The 24478-nt window shown below is 39.7% G+C and overlaps 1 protein-coding gene across 2 annotated transcripts in view; it reads right to left on the bottom strand.

Annotated features, from left to right (window-relative positions):
- LOC144823662 (uncharacterized) overlaps nt 1-12805 on the bottom strand; it is a 155673-nt gene extending 142868 nt beyond the window's left edge. The window contains exons 1-3 of one of the 2 annotated variants that reach the window (XR_013608828.1): nt 12626-12805; nt 11899-12018; nt 7763-7834 (exon numbers count right to left, since the gene is read on the bottom strand). The gene's annotated coding sequence lies outside the window, so the exon portion shown is untranslated. Of the gene's footprint in view, nt 1-6466; nt 7835-11898; nt 12019-12625 lie in introns of both variants that reach the window. The other variant, XR_013608829.1, reaches the window with a different exon arrangement.
- Nucleotides 12806-24478: the final 11673 nt, after the last annotated feature.

The following is a 24478-nucleotide window of genomic DNA, read 5'->3' as shown; positions in this document are numbered from 1 at the left end:
ACATGATACTGTGGAGACCTATTCTGTTGGGCAGATTGTCCATGTCGCTGGTCGAAATAATTAGAGGGGCGATCACTCGTCTGCGGAGGCATAGCACCTCGTCCTCGACCTCTAGAGTTTTGCATAGAACTACCACGACCTCTCTGAGCTGCCGCAGCATTATTTTGCGTTCGAACTGGACATTCACTTTTGTAATGACCTTCCTTTTTGCAATAAGCACATTGATTCCATTGGTATTGTGGCCTTTGAAAATTATAATCCGTTCTTTGATATGACCCTTGCTGCATATTAGTCTGATTCATGCGAGGCGGATAAGCTTGCTGTAAAAGTACTTTAGTTTTTAAATCTTTCGTTTTTTTATCTGATTTTTCCTTCTCTTCTTTATCCCTATTTTCATAGTACTGGGCAGTCGCAAGTATTTGCGCAGTCGTAGAGACAGCCCACGCACTTTCAGAATTCTTTAATTTACCACTAAGTTCTGGCAACAGATTGTGCACAAATTTATCAACAAATAATCTCTGTCCTCCTTCTGTGCTCATATCCTGACCACTATGATCCACGAAAGTCTCTTCGAATCTTGTGAAAAAGTCGGAGACGCTTTCGTCTTTCTTTTGTTTGCACGCGGACAATTTGTCCCAGTTAACGCGCAATGCTGGCATCAAGGTTTTCATTAAATCGATTATTCTACCAGGCAAATTAGCAATTAAAGGTTCAGGTTTGGAACCACCTATTTGTTGACCATCCGCTGCAATTATAGCTGCCCAGTCACCACCTAGGGCAACTGGATGATTCTCTTTACGAATTTTAGCCCAAATTGGTTGCGGTACTACATTACCAAATAGCAGATCTATGTCAGCAAGATTCAATACACAAGCGTCAACTGTTTGAGCCAACTCTTTGTAGTACCCTGCAGGATTTTTACGCGGATCTGGCAAGGCCTGTTTCACTGCTAATACTTCAGCTCGCTTCCATGGAATATGTATCCAGACTCTCTGGAATTGGGCCGGAGCGGCTGCAATACCAAGGTTTGCATTAGCTTGCACAGCTTCACGCCAAATTGGTGGAACCTCTCTCATTGGATATTGACGATTTCGCTTCGTACTACGTTTCTCAAATTCTCTCGGTGAACGAAGGGATGAGTCATTCCTATAACTTAAAATCAGCTCCATCGCTTCTTTTATATTTTGTCCAACTATCATACCTGCAGCAAACTCTTTCTGAACATTAATTAATTCTCCTAGATTTGATTCAGGGTCATCCTCTTCCAATTCCTCACGTAGAAGGAAACACATTTCATCGAACACATATCGTTGTGTCGGTTCGTTCCATTGCATAAATGTATCTAATACATTTTGTACATTATATCTTCCAACTTTCGAAACCCATCTAAGGGCAGTGGAATCTAGTATTCCTTTTTCTTCAGTACTGGGAAGCTGACTACGTCTCTGCACAGAGTCAGAGGTAGGAGTCTTAATCAGAGTTTTATAGAAGGGAGATAGAATATTAGAGACAGAATCAGTGATTCTTCGACGAACAGAAAGCGGAGTCATCATATTAACAGAGGCAGTGAATAGAGTAGCAGTTGGAACAGATAGATCAGGAACAGTAGGAGTAGCAGGAAAAATAGCTTGTGAAGTAGCAGGTGTGAGCGACACAGGCATAGGTAAAGAAGCCGGCAACCCTAGAAGAGGGGTTGTCGAAGGAACATTAATATTGACCACAGGAGGTACAGGAACTTGATTCAGGGGAGCGGGAACAGGGACACCAGGTTGTCCAGCAACCGGTAATTGAACATTCGGTATAGGTGGAGCCGTAGCACCCTGTGCATACGGTGGGGGTGATCGTAACAAGTAAGACAACAGGGGATCCTTTTCAGGGTCCTCTACTATCTTAGCCGTACTCGATGGCAAAGCAGGATAGCACTTGTCTATCGCTAAATTACGCTCTCTATCGGCCACCTCCATCGCTTTCTCAGACTTGTTGAGTTGCAGCTGCCTAGCAGACTGTTCTAAAGTCAACTCTTGCTCTTTCTGTTCTTTCTTCAACTTTTTAATTTCTCTCTGTTTAGATTCTTTTCGCCAATAACGGAAAGAATCAAACATTGCCGGCCGGGCTTTCTTCTTAAACAACCTTCTTTCTAGATTATCGAGAACTTCAGGTTCAAAACTACCATGTAGTGGCCAACTAAGGACACCATCTTTCTCTGTGTAGCGGATCCATACCTCATTATAAGAGATAGGGCCCACACCAAATTTGCAATATAGATCATAAAGGGGAGTTCCAATCTGAGGAACCAAACACGAGTCCTCCAACTGGGAATCACTGTTGCAACTAAAACAAGACAACATACAATTTTTCCGACTTACCATTTTATAATCCGGAACACAAAACAAACAAGACACAAACAGAAAAGATGCGCACTCGAACCAAGAACTTAGGCCTACCAGAACTGACAAATGTATCGATACCTGAACTGAACAGAATGATTATCGTAGCCAGAATAACCAGTGATAACCTTACAGAACTGAACTGAACTGAGAACTAAAAGGATTATCCAAATAGGAGCAACCCTTACAAAATAACCAACTAGCAACCACTGAATACTTAACTGAGGCACTGAAGACGTCACCAAGGAGAAACCCGTCACGTTTCGCCGTACTGAGGACTGCACCTCGGGTCCAAGACAGGGCGACGGTCAAGGCAACGGACCACTGCAGCCGTCTGAACGGGAACCCTCGTGGAAGAGAACGTCGGGGCCACTTTTGCGATATGCCGGGATCGATGAAGTGGGGCGCCTCCCTCTGAAATCTTCACACGAAGCTCCTCGAACTCTTCAGGCTTTTGGACCGGTACCGAATGACGTCGCCCCACGTTGGGCGCCAATTGGAGTTCTGGACTTTTTGGTTCCGTCCAGAGGTGTCAGGGATAACACCCGAAGACCCCGGAGTTCCACCTGTCTTGGTGCACAAACAAACAGAAACACGGGCTTCTCGATGGTGGCGTCAAAGACCAAAGGTTTATTACTGCAGGGACACAGAAGTCACAGAAACTACACATGGGCAGTATCTAGGAGCCTGTTCGATTTGTACAAAGAGGGTTGCTCCTTATATACTAAATATTGGGCTTCAGGCAAATTCTTTACATGTTACCACAGTTCTAAACATTCGTGTCTTAAACAATAAATATTTGGCGTTGCACAGGGATCGTCAACAGTATCTGATGTCAAAACATTACAAATGAGGGGTTTCCACTAGTCCATCATAATCCCATGTCAATTCTTCATTCAAGACCCGGACCGCCTCATCGTAAATTTCGTTACCTCCCCCTAATAAAGGCCCAGAAGGAAAGGAGCAGAGCCAGGTGCAGAAGATAGAAAGACAGGATAAGAAATGTTTGTGGGTCGTAAATGGGCACGGTTACCAGCTTCGGCCGCCTAATCATGATCAGGCCAACGAACACAAGAACCAGTATAGCAGGACTGGCCTCAGGCTGGGGAGGCAGTTCTTGCCGAGTCATGCTGCTACAGCGTTGCTGGCCTAAGGTGCACGTGTCACTAGCAAGGTGAATCGCCGGTTAAAGCCTACGTGTCCTTTAAAGAAAGAGGTCATTGCGTGTCCATTGACTATGTGAGGGCAAGGAATACAAAATGGCTTCCGTGTTCTAAGATGGATGCCACGGGTAGAACAGAAATGTGTTTGTAACTGGAGTGCTCTTGCTCGTAGCATAGCGAAAACACCAGGATATACTAAATGGATCATTTGCGGTTCACTGATACCAAAATTATGTATTTACGACAATGTTACAAACACGAGTAAAATCGTCACGGAACCTCAAGGTCTCCAATGTTTTTTGCTGTGGCAGGCTTGTGTATAAGCTCTCGACGTCGAGACCCACTAATAGCATTGATTCTTGTGAATATTCGAAATTTTGGAGCTTATTTAGGAGGTCTCGCGTGTCCTTCAAGTATGTTGGTGTTTTTCGGACCAAAGGTCTCAAATATTGGTTTGCAAATTGCGAGAGGGGTTCTAAGACTGAGTCTATCCCTGAGACTATCGGTCTCCCCGGTGGTGGTATTCTCTCTTTATGGGTTTTGGGGTGGGAATAGAAATAGGAAGTTCTTGGTGATTTTGTTTCCAAGTAATCGGCCTCTTTTTTGGACACCCAATTGTTGGTCTTTGCTTCTTCAGCCATCACGGATATGGTTCTCTGTAGTCGTGCAGTTGGATCTGTGGTGAATACTTGGTAAAATTTTGTGTCTGCCAGTAGGTCCATACATTGCTTATCATAGCCATCAGCGGTTAGTAGAACAATTCCTCCGCCTTTATCGGCCGGTTTAATGACGATTTCCCCGTCATTCTTTAGCTCTGTCAAAGCTTGTTGTTCTGCTCTTGTGATGTTTTGGAATGGCTTATGTGGTTGTTGGCTAAGTTGGTCGACCTCTTTCATTATAGCCTGTTCTAATGTACAGATTTCGATAGGTACTTGAGAATTGAGGGGACAAAAGGTGGACTTGTTCCTCAAGGCGGTGTCTCCTTCTGGTGTATGTAATGGCTGGTCTTTGAAAAAGGCTTTAAGTTTCTATGTTCGACAGAAGTCGGCAAGTTCACATTTTGTTTTGAAAATATCTAATTTTGGAGTGGGTACGTATCCCAGGCCTTTGTTAAGTACATTTTCTTGGTTGTCAGTAAGGGTCTTATTGGTGAGGTTTACGATGAGGTTGTCGCACCTGACCCTGTTTTTGCTCTTGTCACACTCCTTGACTGGACTTGTCTGGTTTGGTCGGACCAGGTTACTCCTCTTTTCCTTGTCCGTTGAGTTGACTGGCCATTCCCTAAAAAAGAAATCCCTTGTTGGTATTTCTGACCCGCTTGTTGTTGCATCTGTTGGTTCATATGCGGTGGCATCTGGAAGTATGGATTAGGCCAGCCTTGGAAGTGTGGGTTGAATGGATGGAATGGCATCCCTTGAGTGTTCGTCTGAAAATAGTGGGGGCGCCAGAAGTTACCGCCTCTGCGGTTTCCTCTTCTATTTTGGTAATTACCTCTGCCTCGATTGGGAAACTCATCTCCACTTTGGTCTGAGCTATCATTAGAAGACACGCTGTTGGAGTCATAGTTGGAGGCATTATCGTTTGTTTTGTATTCCTTATTGCTATATGGATGTATGCGTTCTAGCGAGAATCGTTTAAGTTCTTTAGCCAGTTTTTGCAGCTTGGTTTGCGTAAGATATTCTTGGGTATCTTTCATCTCCTTATTTATTTCATCCAGGCGGTTCTTGTAAATGGTGATGTTGACTGTGTTGTTCAATTTGGTTTCCAAAATTTCAATCTTGACCGTTAGTTCATCCGTCAGCCTAGTGGCTGTTTTTATGATTAGGACTAGATAGTCCCTGGTACACTTCCAAGAAATGGCTGACCAGTCTTTTCTGAAGGCTAAATCTTTCAGAAAAATACGAGGGGCGTTCATCACCCATAGTCCTCTGGGGGCCGCATTTACTCTGAGGTATTCTGTCATTATGATTCGTGCACGGCTGTTCTGACTTGTTCTCTTTTGGTTTTGCTGGGCTCATCCCAATCTGTGGTGGAAGACAGAGTCTGAGAAAGGTCACCTTCTATGAGCAGTGGAGGTCTGGCAAGTATTGCGTCGATTTCTTCAGTGGTGTAGCTGAGTCCAAAATTTTCTGCCACGGTTAGTTACCAAGGGGAAATGTGTTACTTGTGAGCTGGCTCACTCGTGAATCTCTTTCGAAATTCTCCCACAGCTGCGAGCTGCTAATCACCATCAATCAATGGGGGAAGGAAGAGTGCTGATCCATTCAGTCTCCTGTTGATTATTCAAGAATCAAGGGGGAAGGATCACTTGTCCTGCATAACCAGGGTATGCAGGTCGGTATGGGGTGTCTCCCAAGTAAAAGACCCTCATGCACATGTAAATTACGATCTCGTAGCGGTATATGGTGTCTCCCCGCTCTTGTTAACACGTGTGTGCATAATCCTTGGGTCAGTATTTATGCAACCTCCGCCAGGAGGTATTTACCCTTGGTTAAAACAGTAGTGATCGTGAACAGTGGGTGATAAGTGCTCAAGGGAAATTTAAAATACCCGAACAAGCAGACTGGAACTTTAATTGGTCTGGGTTCGAGTAAACTATATTGGAAAATTACTGGCGTGCAGCTATGGAATGATAAGGGATTCAAGCGCACTGATATAGTGATTTAAAATACGGTCAACATGTTTCCGCTCTGTTCGCCTATGTAGGTCAGTGGGCTTTCTTCAGGACCAGTGTAGGGTAGTGAATAAAGTGAAAAATAGGTAACTTTGACCTGTTTCTTCAGTGAGTGGGAGGTCGCATTGTACCTGCAAGGAATACATATACGTACAAAACATGTGGAGAGAGGGGAGGTGGGAAGACACACAGTCATGTACAAATAGTACAGTTATCAAAATCAATTAGATTTTGTAAAACACCTAAAAAATGGCAATACTTTATACAGATTCATACTCGTATGGGGTGTCGACTTTCTCATCCTCATGCTTGTGGAAATTATTACATGCTGTGAGGGGCACACAGTTATCCAGTGGCACTGCAGTGAAGTATTCACATGGAACAAGTTCCATGTGGAAGTATTTAGAACCAATTAATGAAAGGGTCTTCAACTGAGTGATGTCAGAGAAAACATGTGCAGCAAGACAGTCCACCTCTACAGCACCCTTGGGAGAGCCATCATCAGCTGTATTCATTACAATATCAGCTGCCTGTGAACATTTGAGTGAGACGACTAATTCCTATGTGAATTGTCACATGCTTGTCGCTGTAAAAATGTCTTCTGCATCTTCCTTTTTACTGTTCTAATGTTCTATACTTATACTCCATAAATGATGTACTGATGAAAGAATGATCAGTGAATAATGGGGAATAACAATCATAAAGATAAAGATTTTAGATTAAAAAAACTGCACACAATGTGGATGTGCTTAGGTGTTTGCTTGTGTAAATGGGTGTGTGACTGACTGCATGGGACTGACTGCATGGGACTTTTAGTGGGTGTGTGTTTGTATGTGTGGGTGTGACAGTACCTGTGTGAATGATTCTATAGGTATGTGAGTTCATGTAGGAGCACCTGTATGAGTGTGTTTGTTACCCATAAGTTAAATTAGTAATATACATTTGTCTATCTTTACAAATTCATATTATTAACAAAATACAATACAATTTAAACCAAACAATGAACAAATAAACGTAACATATTTTTTTTTTACTATTTACAAATACCAGAACACACCCAAACCTTAACTTCTGATTAGCTACGCTAGGACCCCACCCAATTACTTGAGGTGCTGCTTTCTGTTTACTTAACATCTCCAAATTTGATCAATATATTGACATGCCAACGTGGCACTAATGAATGCTGATATTGGTGTAATGGTGAGCTCAAGTGTATGTTCAGATATTTAGGAACACCAACTTGGTTTCTAACCCTCAGTTGTGCAGAATATTCATGGGATGACTTACATGACATTTCGAGAGAAGCAAACTGTGATATTAAAGGCATCAAATTCAAGACACAATGATGACTTAAAGATAGATTTGTATATTTGCTAAATTTGTGCAGGGTAACATTTGGGGCAAGCAATTCTCAAGAGAGACTAGTAAAAAGTATTGCTATGGGACAAGTACCATGTGAAAGCATGTTAAAACCATCAATGAAAGGACATACAATCACTTCATATGGAAGAAGTTAAGTGGAGGAGAAGCACACTTACCATCTGTAGTAGTCTTGGGGAAACCTTCAAATGTTCAGCAAATAACAGTATCTGCTTACTGCAATAAGTTATCTGAGATGGTAACATTGTATAATTAAAACCAAACAATAAAGAGAACAGAAGTAATTTAACTATTGACAAATCTATTTTTGTGCACAAGTTCTTCAGATTCAGGTATGTATTTAGAACAGGGACGTTATATTTAGCTGAACATTTCACTAATACAAAAACATGGAAATTCCACTGTTACTTTTAGTTCAGCTAACTATAACTCACGCCCCCGCAAGGCACTGCTCATGACGTCACATATTACATCATTCATGCCATGGTCAGTGACATCACTGATGACATCTCAAATGACATCACTGATTACATCACTGATGACATCATCCAGTGAATGTGTGTTTCTGGAAACTTTAAATATGTTTTAAATATATCCCAAGATGTATTGAAGAATGAGTGGGTGTATACATGTCTGGATGGAGGATTTACGAGATGTGTGATTGATTGTATAAGTGACTGATTAAAAGTGTTTTACTGAATGTATGAGTTAGCGACTAAACTGGGTGAATATCTGTATTTGTGTGTCAGTTGTTGTGTAAGCTGGTACATGGGTTGGTCAGTAGCTACATGACAGTCTATATGGGTTATTGATTGTTTGCTTGAGTATTTGTATTGGTCCCTGAGTGTGTGTGTGGGTGGGTTGGAGGTGTGTAACTCTGTGCATAGATGTGTGACTAGATTATTCACCTGGTGTATGGGTTCAAGACTGCATGTGGAAATAACTCTATGAATGGGTGAGTGTGTGTATGGGTGTGTTGGTGAGTGAATGGAGGACGCAGTGGTACATGTAAGTAACTACATATGTAAAAGGCAGTTTATGTGAGTAATAGTGTATATAAATGACTATATGTGAGAGTGAGTGATTACGAGAGTGGCTGTATGGATAAGTGTGTACTTGTATCAGTGATTATATAAGAGAGAAAGTATGCACTACTATCTGTATGAATTAGGGAGGTGTTGTGTGTATACTGTATAGGTGAGTAAATAGGAGTGTGATTGAATCTTTACATGACTGACTAGGTGTGTGAGTAACTCCATGGATGAGTGGCAGTGTGTAAGTGTCTGAATAGGTGCATGAGTGCATATGATAGTGCTGTATTGATGAATGAATGCATGTGTAAGTAATTGTATGGGTGAATAAGTGGATGTGTATGTAGACCTAGGAATCAGTCAGTGGGTATGTAGTTATGCTATTGGTGTGTCTATGGTTTCGAAAATGGTAGTCTGTATTTTAAAATGGGTGTATCAAAGGTTATATCAAGGAGTGAGGAGGTGCATCGGATTATCATGTGGATGATGTCATCAGTGATGTCATCAGAGATGTCATTTGAGATGTCATCAGTGATGTCATCAATGATGTCACTGACCATTCCATGAATTATGTAATATGTGACGTCATGAGCAGTGCATCGCGAGTTATAGTTAGCGGAACTAACTATAACAGTGGAATTTCTATCGTTGTGTATGAGTGAAATGTTCCGCTAACCATAACGTCCCTGGTTTTTTTGTGAATAACTAAGGTTTTTTAAATGCTAATTTCTAACTATAATGTTTGTAAAACCTATGGTTTTTTCAGTGAATTTCAAAGGTTTTATAAATGCTAATTTCTAACTACAATGTCCCTAAAACCTATAATGTTTTTAAGTAAATTTTAAAAAGATGTGCATACTTTTTGTAGTGCAAACCAACTGTAACAGTAGTTGTTATAACTTATAATTTAACAATGTTTGAAACTTAATTAGCAGTGCTTAACATATAAGAGTGGAAAAAGTGTGACGCATCAGCTATGATACCTGACTTCGAACAACAGCTTTCATAGTTCGCTTCCTGGCTCCAGCTGTATGTTAGCCCACCACTATGTCACTGAGGGCAACACCTTGCTTAATCTCCCCGCCGCCCCCGCGCGCTGGCACACCTTGCTGGGGGTAGCTGTATGCTTTACAAATGCAGGCATTTTTTTAATTTAACAGCTTAGTGATGACAAATATTAGCACATATTTTTTTTTCTTCTATTGTGAACAATATTTTTTTTCATGTCTTCTAATTAGAATTACGGAAATTAATAGATGTTCTTAGTCATGAGAATGAAAATGACACGGTTTGCCAGGTAACAGTTTTTAAGCTGGCCAGTGTATGTACATATTAAGGACCTTATACGTGTTAGGATCGAAATCAAAACCTTTACCGCTTCACATTTTTTAACTTTTCCCCACACGTGCACAAGTTCAACAGTTAAAACGTGAGCACGGGTAAACTGTAAAATGTGACATCTAAATGGGCGGTGCTGCGTCTTCCTTCCTTAGACTACTTAATAACCAAAAGGTATATAAACCACACGCGTTGTTAGATTAGTTTCATTTTCGCAAGTTATTTATCTGTATCCGTTCTGTGATTCAGGTTCCCTTTTCTAGCGTTGGATTCTTGTTTTGTGGCAACAAAACATATTACTGGGTTGTAAGTTGTTTGATTATGGCTAGTAGATATTTAGAATACGTAGCTATTTGTCAATATTTAAAACATTTCTATTTAGATAAAAGTGTTATTGGTTGTTTTTGCCTTTTTTCTGTAACGTCAGCAGCTTGTTTTCAGGAACAGACAGAATACAGCAAAGATTGCTCCTTTGTATATTATAATATTCAATGTAAGTAGAAAAATCCCAAAGGGTAGGTTTCTATTCAGTACATCACTTACATTCAATTCACATCTAATAGTTTTCACTTCATTCATTCACCTTAAACATTACACAAACCCTATCGCTATATATACCTAAAGGACCACTGAATTTGATTAACATGTAATTTATTGGTTTCAGATTATTTAAAATTTCAACAATAAAATCTACAATACAGCTGAAAATAGTGACAGATAAAATGAATTCGAAATATTACTGATCACAAATTAACACATAAACACATTAAAAATTCATGAAGAGTGTATTGACCCAGACCGGTACAATTAGTCTTAGAAAGATACACGTCCCCTGTTTAAAGATGTAACACAAACATTGCTTGACACCATTTACATATTCTACTGTTCAAGTAATGAGAGGCAAGGGGATTGTGTATTTAGACACAGGCGTCAACGTGTTTCGATGGATTTCCAAATTATTCCATCTTTATCAAGACCATTTCATCACTCTCATTTACAGCATACAGTTGTTTTAACAGTTCACCTATAAAATATAAATTAGATTCAGAAACCATGACTTGCATTGCAGATATCCCAAAATTACAGTGGTCCTAAAGCAGATACATATGTTTTTTTTTCCCTTTTTCTTTATGTAAACAACATATTTTTTATTAACATTAATATCGATTACCAAAATCTACTGTTTTTAACAGATTAAACAGGGTCCAATCTATCACATCATTCTATAAATGTCCTCTCTATTATCATATAGCCTACTGACTAGTATGCTCTACCTCTCATGCATCCATCCAATTTACAAACATGAGAGACCAAGCTCTTCCTCACATACTCGCACAATATTAAAAATGGGGGAGACTACACTCCTCCTTTCTTCATTCTGTATTGTTATGAGCCAACTCACCACTTTATTTGCGAGATTGGCTCTTTGTTGAAGGTACGGCTTTTATGGACCAGCTCAACGTAGATCCTAGTGTGAGGAAGCTTTTGTATCCCTTACTATGGTTGAAGCTATGGAAATAATGTGGGGGATGGTTAGAAAACCTAGCCTTCTGTCTCTATAGACGTTGTTTCTTGAAGCTCGTACTCTCATAACAGGTCTCACCTTAAACGCTGTTAGTGGGTATATGCTCCACTACTTTGTTGCTGGTTGGTGTTCTGGATAAGGTTATACCTACAATGAAATGTTATGCATATGCATTTTATCTTTAGTTGTCTACGTTATACGCACTAAAGACCTGGCTCTACAGACAAGCATATCAATAAATCCAGCACGCATTAAAACCTCTGGTCACGTCTCCTGTTCTTCGACAGCGCCAGGAAACCAATCGGTGTCAGTGCGCTCAATAAATCATTTTTTAACATAACATATAATAACAAGACTTTTAGGTACATCTATTGGAGTGCATTCGTAATCCAACATTTACCTCGAATAGAGAAGGTAATGGACTCCCTTCTATGGGGAAACCGTCTTGATCCTCCTTTTGCAATTAGATCGTGGCCTAGGAGTGGTTGGCACATCTATTGTATTGTAATTGGTCCAGTGTCTGTTTAGAGATAAGCATAGATAATATGTTTTTGTGACCACATTTAAAGCCTGCATACGTCAAACTGCCTATTCCTGTTTCTGCACTCTAGGTGATAGGCTCATCTTAGGCATTAATTGTAAGGGAATTTCTCCTGTCCAGTAGCCCCATTTCATTACGGTAATCAGGACCTACCTCGGTTAATGAAGTAATCAAGGCGAGACGTGTCTATTGCCCCCACATTTGTATAGGTCTCGTAAACCTTCATTGTCTCGTTAGAAAACAAAGAAGACAGTTGTGTCCTAGTCAAAAAATGAGATGTAACTCCCGGGTCAGGGTTTAAACTTACGCCCTCCTTACGCCCTCCTCCCATTTAGTAAATATCCAGGCTCTTTGTTTACAATAATGTCCCGATATGTTACTCAAATCAGCTAGAAAAACCGCGACAGTGTAGTACTGCGTTTATCTTTAATACAACGAGTAGACTTATGGGACGTGTGAAATACAGAGGCTCGGGAGAAGAATTTAGAACAGTTCAATTCTACCGGTTGTAGCCCATTACATAGTTCTAAGGGTTAAAGGTTCCCATCTACCCCTATCCTTTAGACACGGTAGGTCCTCCTCTTACCTGAATTATAACCGACAACTGAGCCGTGTGTCCGCTCGAGTCCTTTCTCGTAGTCAGACTGCCTTTCTCTTGTCGGTCTTTATATATATATGCAAACCGCGGCTTGCACACCTCGCGTTAATGGTAGTACTAGGTAGCCGGCCACAAGGCGTGTGGTTAAGGTTAAAGTACTTCCGGGGTAAAGGTCTTTCTAACATACTTGTTGATTAAAGACTACGCTCCTTTCATGAAACGTGCGCCATCTTTAAAAGCGGCACTTACTTAAATATTAAACAGGCGAACGCACACATCGTATTGTATTTATTTGTGGACGCTCATTTATATTAGTTTTTCTTAGATTTGTTTATATATTTGTTTCACTAATCACAGGGGATCCGAGGGCATATTTAATTTTGTATTTACTTTAATTTAAAAAAAACATCTAAACCCATTTAATTTCAGAATTGTACCCTGGCTCTCCCCGGGATAACAATGTCCTTCTCAATATCTGTTATACACCTGGTGGGGGTCTTACATTTTGACACATTAGTATCCTTTTCCTCGGATCGCATTGGAAGCGCCATATTAGAAAGGGAATCGCATACAACTCACATAATGTATCATCATAAATGTGGTCTGCTCTAGCAGGGTTGCCTGCTGTTAGATACTCTACCAACAAGTGCATTATTAGCAACCTAATATATATTCCTTTTCTTCAAACCATATTCAAAGCGCCATATTGGGTGGGAAATTCATATTACACTCTCATATTATGATCTAGATTGATGTGGTGTGTTCTAGCGGAATGGACTGCTATTGTGGCGTACATAAACAGGTGCATTAGGGGCGGCCTAATATAGCCATTGATCTAAGTTTATAATTCATCACTTAGAAGGATATTTTTCTTTATAATATACTTAGTCTAAAGGTAGTAACTATCCATATTGTGTCACCTTGTCGTATTAATCACTCTTTTTAGTCTTTATTTACTAAGGGGATTTCATATTAGCACCACTGGGAGGTCCATTAGCCAATTGTGGAGTTACACTATGAATGACATGCAATCCTCTGATTCAGGTTCCCTTTTCTAGCGTTGGATTCTTGTTTTGTGGCAACAAAACATATTACGGAGTTGTAAGTTGTTTGATTATGGCATAGTAGATAGTTATAATACGTAGCTATTTGTCACTATTTAAAACATTTCTATTTAGATGAAAGTGTTATTGGTTGTTTTTGCCTTTTTTCTGTAACTTCAGCAGCTTGTTTTCAGGAACAGACAGAATAGAGCAAAGATTGCTCCTTTGTATATTATAATATTGACACTGTACTTGACCTCAGAGGTGTTGGTGACCCATCGGCGCAAACACTAAAGATTTATACGTAACGTCACCAGCTTCTAGTTTTTAGTCTGTTTTCCCCTTGGGATCATATACTGTGAATATGTATATTATAATATCAACAGTCATTGTGATCTCAGAGGAGTTCATTAACCGTCGGCGCCAACAGTAAAGATTTATACGCAACGTCACCAGCTTCTGGTTGTTACTCTGTTTCCCCCTTGGGATCATACACTGTGAATAAGTATATTATAATTTTCACAGTCATTATGATTTCAGAGGAGTTTATGACCCATCACCACAAACATGAAACATTTCCAAGTCCTGGAGATAAGAAGTTCTAAAATATTCACCGCTCAAAAGTATTTAGTTATTGATCTTGTGTTGTATTTATAACTTTATTTTCCTTTTCCTTTTTGTGTAACAACCGTGTCACTTTTTAAATTTTAATAGAGTGTCATATTGTTACAGAAGAGGAATTGGAGATTTGTCGGTGCCAGGAGTAAACCATCTGAAAAACAGCTTACTGACCTTTATACCTTACTTGATCAGATATTTTTTCTGTGAGAATATTTTTCGAAATTGCAGCCTAAAAAAAGATAGTTTGCATACATACTTTCTTACTGAAAACCTACATTTCGGAATGCTATTTTCTATTTTCTATTTTTCTCAGTTGCGGTTCCTATTCACCTTCTCCCTATAGGACATATAGGGCAAGTAGTGCATATTACTAAAGTACTATCCTATATATTCTTAAAACAGTATGTGATTTGTTAGGGGAACCGTGGACGACCTCTAAGCACTACAACAGAACGTTCCTGAATTCTACAGAATAAAAATTGTAAAAAATGTGTTAAACTGTTTTTACTTGTTCTTCTGACCTGAGATGATGTAGTATGGGAGCGTTTCTTGTTGCACTTCTTTCCTACTTTATCTAAAAGTAACACATGCCCTCTTATATTATCAAGAATATGGGACCACACTTTTACAAACTATAGCAGAAAAAAAGGAGGGTGTGGCCACGCTTGTGATATTTTATGAAATTCCATTTTTATTTGTCACCCCTTTGATATATACAGCATCAGTTTCCAAAGAATGTTTATTTGTAATTGCTTAATAAAAACTGTTTGAAACCTAGACAGAAATTTTTGCTGTGCAACCACACCTCCCAGTCAGAAAAGTAAAACCACATTATAAGTAAATAGTGCTCCTGGGAAATATCCCACCCGCAAACTTGATAAAAAGAAGATCACAAGACACTGTTATTTTTTCGCAGTGATTTGGACACCCCAAAGCAATTATATAAATGGCCCTTATTGCCCTTAAAATATATGAAAAACTATTTTTACCTTCACAATCCCTGTCCACCACCTTGTGACTACTATACAGAGTTAATACTGTTCCTATCCTCCCCTCTACTACTTTGTTTTCCCGTACTCCTTTGAAGTGCTTCACAAAATGGCTGACAACAGTGAACCGTTCCCACCCAATAAGGAGCAAACTTGTAGTCGGAACACTTTAGCCAATGAAATGTCCATGTTGTTCCCCAGAGGGGAGGGAATGGCTGCCAACACTTCTACTTTTAATGCTTCACAGCTAATGAACAGTAAGCTTGGGAAGGTCCTACTTGGAACACGTTAGCCAATGAGCTGTCCCTAATACTCCACGGAGGGGAAAGGAATTAGTGACAACACTTCTACTTTAATTGGTTTACAACCAATCAACATTAAGCTTGGGAAATTCCTCCTTGGAGCACGTCAGCCAATCAGATGTCTCTCCTACTCTGCGGAGGGAAAGGGAATGGCTGGCAACACTTCTACTTTCAATTGTTCGCAGCCAATTAACACTAAGCTCGTTTTTGGAACACCTCAGCCAATTAAAAGTTAATTTTCTTCTGCACACAGGTAGAGAACACACCCTCTCACATAATATTAAATTTCCTGTAACAAAGTGACACTATGAGTGATAAAAATGAACACCACATTTTAAGTGAACATTACTCGGCATTCTCAATTCAAAAGTAGGTAGTAGCATTCCCAACAGGGAAAAACCACTCATCAAAGGGAGCAGTGTAGTAAATAACCAGTACAAGCATGAATAGTAGTCAGATGAAGGAATATGGGGTGCTCAAGTTGCTAAGGCACCTAGTACCAAATGGTGCTATCTGCCGCAAGTAACATGCACATGAACATTTATGAAAAAGCTGTTACAGCACACACTTATTAGTTACAATAAATCCAAAATGCACGTATTGGACATTTGTAAATCATAATGCATAATGATCAATCCCTGAAGTCCTAAGGTGAGTGTAATATATTCCAATCTTGTAGAGGTTTTCAGAGATAATCCACAAACATCTGCCTTTGAAAAATTATTTTTCTTGTAGTAAAAGAAATTCCCAGCAATTATTGAAGCCAACACGTGTTTTGTCTGTACACATCTGTATTCAGACTTTCTCAAGGCACAATGGCAATATTGTAGGTCGAAGGTACGTAACACAATGGATGATCAGTAAGGGTCTTGATCTAATATGAACTCAAAACAATCCTGAGTTCAGACCGCAATTCACAAAAAAATAAAAAATGGCGAGTGTAAAGCTACACAACGTCTTCAAATATCAGTATCAGACCCATACCCCTTTGCTCTTGGCCAAATCCAACGCAGTACCAAAATACGGTCACTCATAAAATAATACCTAATAACAGTGAACTGCAGTGAAGTCCTTGTTCAAATACTGTGTGAAAACCGTTGCTAGAGCACAGGCTCCTAAAGCAGTAGAGGAACATTGAAACAGCCAGACCTTGATAAGTCGGTCCCCTCCCAAAACACTGAAGTAGAGAACACACCGGTCGTTTGTGTGGCTGCCCGTAGAGCTAAAGATTACTACGCATTATATTAAAGGAAGGGCACAATACGGCGAATTGTTGTTTTCCTGAAATAATTTCCACAGCCTACTGAACATTGCCACAATATGGTGCATCGTTGTTTAGCGGAAGTGATTTCCACGGCTTATGCAACATTCACACTGCCTGTGTGTGCACCCTACACACTGCTTCTCGCAATACTGTGCATTCTTTTCCCAACGGGCTTTCCAGACATAACTCAACCTTGTCACAATACCGTGCACTGTTGTTCTGCAAACTTGATTTTCACAGCCAACACAACATTCAAAGTTCCTGCCTTTGCACCTTACAGACTGCTTCAAGTAACTCCACAGTATTCCTACTATACCGCCTTATAAAATTGTTCTCTTTTTTCCCCCTACTCCTTTCAACTGAGTCACAGAACTACAGACCCAATGGCTTGTAGACGGAGAGATGCTAGCCGTCAGACTGAATCACAAAATGGCTGCCAACACTTCCTAGTTGCAATCGTTCACAGCCAATCAGCCTCAAGCTCGTGCTCGTAACTCAGTCAATCAGATGCCAGAATTCCCAAATATCTATATTGGTAAAATGTAATATTTCTCAAAAACTACTGAACGGATTTCCACCATTTAAAAAAAAAGTGTGCTTTCTGGAACAAGACCTTTCTCCCAGCAAAATTTGGCATACTTCCATTCAGCAGTTTGACCTGTAGCCTTGTCTAACGTTTCCTATGAAAAATGCATTGAGAAACACGTTTTGGAACCCCTTTTTTCTCAGACCCCCCTTGACCAATCACCCCAAACTTTTAAAATAGGAGCTGATCAAAAAAGAGAATCTTTTTGGAAATTTTCGTCCAGATTCGTCAAACGACGCCAAAGTTAAAAGCACATGAAAAAATGCTTTTCCTATGGGAACGCGGTCCTTGGGGCTGTTTGTTGATGATATATCTATCTATCCATCTATCCATCTATCTATCTATCTATCTATCTATCTATCTATCTATCTATCTATCTATCTATCTATCTATCTATCTATCTATCTATCTATCTATCTATCTATATATCTATATTACCTACTGGCGGTCGCCAGTAGGTATATATAGTTAGGAATTTTTTCCTATGGGATTTTTGAAAATTCTATGTCGAATACCTTTGGCGTTTGAGGACGGAATTGGCTGAAATTTTCAGGAAAATGGAACATTTTGTTTCTGAGCAGCCACTGAAAATTTGGGGGGGTTCCATCAAGGGGGGGCCGAGAAAAAAGGGGGGTCCCAAAACGCATTTTTCCCATGCAATTTTCCATAGGGCGATTGGACTCACTTTTAGCTCGAACGGCTGAATGGATTTCCACGAAACTTGGCAAAATTGTAGATATTGTTTGCCCGATGTGCCTTTGCTAGGTCTCAATATATGTGCTCCAGTGGATTTTGATAAATTAATGTTAAAAAAAATATATATATCTGAAACAGCGCTCCGGTTAGCGCCCCGGTTCGCGTACCTGACGCGTAACGGAACTTCGCGAAGCGAAGCTGATTGGCTTTCCGGTGTCTGTCAACATTCTAAACAGTCCGGAGCGGCCGCCATCTTGTCTCTCGGTAGGATCGAGAGACAAGAGGTGAAGAAAAACGAAGGGGGAAATTAATGAAAGGGGGCAAGGTAGACCCCTCCTGACCCCCTAGGATTAATGAGGGGGCTATTAAAGGGTCCCGCGGGGCAAAATTTTTTAAAAATTCCGTTTTTTCGCGGTAGAGGCGCTACCTGATACGCGAACCGGGTAGCTAACCGGTAGCGTAACGGGAGTCCGCCATCTTGTGTTTTGGTCGAATTTAATCACAAGATGGAGGAAAAACAATGTGGGAAATGGGTATAAGGGGGCACGGGAGACGTATCCTGACCCCCTAGGTATTCTAAGGGTGGCTGAGGAGGCTCATATATGTCGAAAAAGAAAAAAAAAATTTAATTTTTCGCGAGGTTAGCTGCCGGTACGGGAACTGGGTAGCGAACCGGGAAGCGAACAAAAGTGAAAATTTGTGAAAAAAGGTACATTTGAAATTTTTAAAGAGTAATCATAGTTAAGGTAGCTCTGAAAAGAGCTTTTGGGTTCTGTGTAAGTTCTAGGTACTTATAAGTAGGTACCAATAAATAGTCTTAAATTCAGGATGAAAATTCTGTTCCCCTCATCTGAGATGTGAACTCCATCTCCTCTGTAGATATCTTGCATGTAGTAACGCAAGTTATTGTTGTAGATGGAGCCCATTCCATGGTCTCTCATGTAAGCTGAAACAGACTTATTTACATGCTTCCTCGATTTCTCAATTTGTGGACAAAATTGGTTGGACCACCTCCATTTCTGTCTTTGGCATATATTTGAATATACCAAGGCAGTTTGAGAAAAAAGTGCCATCAATTGCTCAAAGGTGTCCTTTAAAAGCATTTCCAGACCTACCCCAGTCAAAGTGCCCAAGTCATTTCCTCCACAGTGCACAATTAACAGGTCAGGGTTTGGCAAATGCAAAAAGGTTTTCACCAATAGTATCAATTGGTGACATCTTAATCCTCTGTGGCCCATCCAGTTGATTTCCACATTTTGTAAATTGAGGTTGTGTAAATTTCTATTATCAGCATACCTTTGAGCCCAGTGGATGTAACTATGTCCAATAATCCAGACAGAAAACATGGTGAGAGGATGTTCTGCTGCAGTCAGATGAAGTGTGGGAATGAAATGGCAGTTGAAACAGTAGGAGTTTGTTATGAAAAAAACTGTGGAGTTTCAGTGCTAATGATTCAGTAGCAGTGATTGGTGGATTATGATTGCTGAAAACAGAAAGTTAGGGTGCATGGATGAGTTCTTTGAAAGATGTAAATTGAATGGTTAAAAAAAATCATTTTAGGTAACATTGCACTGGATAAGCAGGTGTACTGAGAGTTCAGAGTTCAGTTGAAACATTGTTGTGTGAGAGGTCTTTCAGGAGGTAGTTGCTATGGAAAAAAGGCAGAAAGGGCAGAGGGGGGAAGGGTGTTCATTTGAAAAAAGTGAGGGAAGAGTTTTGATTGGCTGACATGAGGGATATGTGTGAAGAATTACAGGATTTCTGTGCCATTGCTGGTTGCAGACTCAGAAGATCATACCCTTTGCTCTGCTAAAGAAAAATTGGTGTGTGCCTGAGACTGTTTTCAAACTCAAAAAACATTTGCTAAGGTGAGAAAAGATTCATTTACTTTAGATAGAGACTAGTATGGTTTATGGAGAAAATAAGGAAGCCAGCTGTGTATTTAAAATGTTGTTTTGTGTCAAGTGTATTCATTATATTTTCCAAAAAGATTTTGCTTCTTTGATAAATTGTAATTGGAGAAAATGTGAAGTATTAGTACTGACAGAGTGTGCTTGTACATAAGAGCTGTGCTGTGTTTTCAAATTATGACCAGAAAACCGTTTTTTTAAAAAAAGAAATGCTTTTTACATTTATGAGAAGGTCAAAATGGTGTCTGCTTCTTTAAATAAATATTTCACTTTCCACCATGAATATGGGAGAATAATTTGCTTGTTTGTCGGTTTAAAAACACGTTTCTTGAAGTCATTTAGGTTTCACAATATGTTCTGCAAGAGTTTCATAGTCAACATGGGGGCAAATTTACAAAGCTTATGAGCCACATTCACGTCATTTTCTCCACGTTAAAAGTGACTTTAAAGGTGGTGCAAGGTCCTTGTAAATACGCCCTCATGAGTGCTTTTTAAATTTAAGTCATTTCCCCGTGGTGCAAGGTCCATGTAAATACGCCCCCATATGTGCTTGGAAAATTTAAGTCCTGACAGGGTGTGCTTGTACATAGGAGCTGTGGTGTGTTTTCAAATTATGCCCAGAAAATCGTTTTTTTTTAAAAAAAATGCTTTTTACATTTATGAGAAGGTCAAAATGGTGTCTGCTTCTTTAAATAAATATTTCACTTTCCACCATGAATATGGGAGAATAATTTGCTTGTTTGTCGGTTTAAAAACACGTTTCTTGAAGTCATTTAGGTTTCACAATATGTTCTGCAAGAGTTTCATAGTCAACATGGGGGCAAATTTACAAAGCTTATGAGCCACATTCACGTCATTTTCTCCACGTTAAAAGTGACTTTAAAGGTGGTGCAAGGTCCTTGTAAATACGCCCTCATGAGTGCTTTGTAAATTTAAGTCATTTCCCTGTGGTGCAAGGTCCTTGTAAATACGCCCCCATGTGTGCTTGGCAAATTTAAGTACTGACAGGGTGTGCTTGTACATAGGAGCTGTTTTGTGTTTTCAAATTATGCCCAGAAAATCGTTTTTTTAAAAAAAGAAATGCTTTTTACATTTATGAGAAGGTCAAAATGGTGTCTGCTTCTTTAAATAAATATTTCACTTTCCACCATGAATATGGGAGAATAATTTGCTTGTTTGCCGGTTTAAAAACACGTTTCTTGAAGTCATTAAGGTTTCACAATATGTTCTGCAAGAGTTTCATAGTCAACATGGGGGCAAATTTACAAAGCTTATGAGCCACATTCACGTCATTTTCCCCACGTTAAAAGTGACTTTAAAGGTGGTGCAAGGTCCTTGTAAATACGCCCTCATGAGTGCTTTGCAAATTTAAGTCATTTCCCCGTGGTGCAAGGTCCTTGTAAATACGCCCCCATGTGTGCTTGTCAAATTTAAGTACTGAAAGGGTGTGCTTGTACATAGGAGCTGTGGTGTGTTTTCAAATTATGATCAGAAAATCGTTTTTTAAATAAAATAAATGATTTTTACATTTATGAGAAGGACAAAAAGGTGTCTGCTTCTTTAAATGAGTATTTCACTTCCCACCATGAATATGGGAAAATAATTTGCTTGTTTGTCGGTTTAAAAACTCGTTTCTTGAAGTCATTTAGGTTTCACAATATGTTCTGCAAGAGTTTCATAGTCAACATGGGGGCAAATTTACAAAGCTTATGAGCCACATTCACGTCATTTTCTCCACGTTAAAAGTGACTTTAAAGGTGGTGCAAGGTCCTTGTAAATACGCCCTCATGAGTGCTTTGTAAATTTAAGTCATTTCCCCGTGGTGCAAGGTCCTTGTAAATACGCCCCTATGTGTGCTTGGCAAATTTAAGTACTGACAGGGTGTGCTTGTACATAGGAGCTGTTTTGTGTTTTCAAATTATGCCCAGAAAATCGTTTTTTTAAAAAAAGAAATGCTTTTTACATTTATGAGAAGGACAAAAAGGTGTCTGCTTCTTTAAATGAGTATTTCACTTTCCACCATGAATATGGGAAAATAATTTGCTTGTTTGTCGGTTTAAAAACTCGTTTCTTGAAGTCATTTAGGTTTCACAATATGTTCTGCAAGAGTTTCATAGTCAACATGGGGGCAAATTTACAAAGCTTATGAGCCACATTCACGTCATTTTCTCCACGTTAAAAGTGACTTTAAAGGTGGTGCAAGGTCCTTGTAAATACGCCCTCATGAGTGCTTTTTAAATTTAAGTCATTTCCCCGTGGTGCAAGGTCCTTGTAAAAACGCCCCCATGTGTGCTTGGCAAATTTAAGTCCTGACAGGGTGTGCTTGTACATAGGAGCTGTGTTGTGTTTTAAAATTATGCCCAGAAAATCGTTTAAAAAAAAAATATGCTTTTTACATTTATGAGAAGGTCAAAATGGTGTCTGCTTCTTTAAATAAATATTTCACTTTCCACCATGAATATGGGAGAATAATTTGCTTGTTTGTCGGTTTAAAAACACGTTTCTTGAAGTCATTTAGGTTTCACAATATGTTCTGCAAGAGTTTCATAGTCAACATGGGGGCACATTTACAAAGCTTATGAGCCACCATCACGTCATTTTCTCCACGTTAAAAGTGACTTTAAAGGTGCTGCAAGGTCCTTGTAAATACGCCCTCATGAGTGCTTTGTAAATTTAAGTCATTTCCCCGTGGTGCAAGGTCCTTGTAAATACGCCCCTATGTGTGCTTGGCAAATTTAAGTACTGACAGGGTGTGCTTGTACATAGGAGCTGTTTTGTGTTTTCAAATTATGCCCAGAAAATCGTTTTTTTTTTTAAAAAGAAATGCTTTTTACATTTATGAGAAGGACAAAAAGGTGTCTGCTTCTTTAAATGAGTATTTCACTTCCCACCATGAATATGGGAAAATAATTTGCTTGTTTGTCGGTTTAAAAACTAGTTTCTTGAAGTCATTTAGGTTTCACAATATGTTCTGCAAGAGTTTCATAGTCAACATGGGGGCACATTTACAAAGCTTATGAGCTACATTCACGTCATTTTCCCCATGTTAAAAGTGACTTTAAAGATGGTGCAAGGTCCTTGTAAATAAGCCCTCATGAGTGCTTGGTAAATTTAAGTCATTTCTCCGTGGTGCAAGGCTCTTGTAAATACGCCCGCATGTGTGCTTGGCAAATTTAAGTACTGACAGGGTGTACTTGTACATAGGAGTTGTGCTGTGTTTTCAAATTATGACATGAAAATGGTTCATAAAGAAAATGAATGCTTTTTACATTTATGACAATGACAAAAAGGTGTCTGCTTCTTTAAATAAATATATCACTTCTCACCATCAATCTGGGAGAATAATTTGCTTGTTTGTCGGTTAAAAAATTGTTACTTTAAGACATTTAGGTTTCACAATATGTAATGCTAGAGTTTCATAGTCACTATGATGATAATGATATACATTTAGAACTGTGTAGGAGGCATGGGGAAACTGAGGCTTCTGTAAGTGTCAAGGGAGGTGAGTAATGTACATTGCTCTGTTGCATACAGTCCTCATCTTCTGCGTACTCTTGGATATGCTAGACTACATCTGGACAATGAGATACCTAAGCTGAGGAAATACAGGTGATGTGATTGTGAAATGAGCAAAAATATTTGCATGTTTTTCAATTATATCACCTGTGTTTCCTAACATTACGAATCACATTGTGCAGATGAGGTTTAGGCCTGTCCAGGGAGACAGAGGAGGTCTGGCCTTTGTTCAAGAGTGCAGTGGACATGACTCACTTTGTTGGTAGGCCTGCACATGTATAATCTCCTCTGTACTCTTCAAGAAGCCTAAATTTCATCTGCAACCCTGAGTAGGCCTCACCTCAAACAAACCTCTGGATAAACCACACCTTATCGGCATCCTGAACCAATCATTTAAAATGTTAGGGGCAGATTTATGATGGCCGTGCGCCTCTTTTGCGCCACCGTTGCGTCACTTTTGTGATGCAGCAGCGGTGCAAAAGATGCACCATGTTGCAAGATAGGCCTCACTTCATCTGCAACAAGATACCGTCAGTTTAAAATGTATACATTTAGGACTGTGTAGGGGGCATGGAGAAGCTGAGGCTTCTGTAAGTGTCAAAGTTGTTGCATACAGTGCTCACCTTCTGCGTACTCTTTGATATGCTAGACTACATCTGCAGAATGAGATACCTAAGCAAAGGAAACACAGGTGATGTGATTGTGAAATGAGCAAAGAAATGTGCATGTTTTTCAATTACATCACCTGTGTTTCCTAACATTACGAATCACATTGTGCAGATGAGGTTTAGGCCTGTCCAGGGAGACAGAGGAGGTCTGGCCTTTGTTCAAGAGTGCAGTGGACATGACTCACTTCATTGGTAGGCCTGCACATGTATTATCTCCTCTGTACTCTTCAACAAGCCTAAATTTCA

This window comes from Lissotriton helveticus, chromosome 3_1, assembly GCF_964261635.1.
Source record: "Lissotriton helveticus chromosome 3_1, aLisHel1.1, whole genome shotgun sequence".
In the NCBI taxonomy this organism is placed as follows: Eukaryota; Metazoa; Chordata; class Amphibia; order Caudata; family Salamandridae; genus Lissotriton; species Lissotriton helveticus.
Note: the sequence above shows the minus strand (reverse complement) of the source record. Positions and strands in the feature narration are given on the sequence as shown.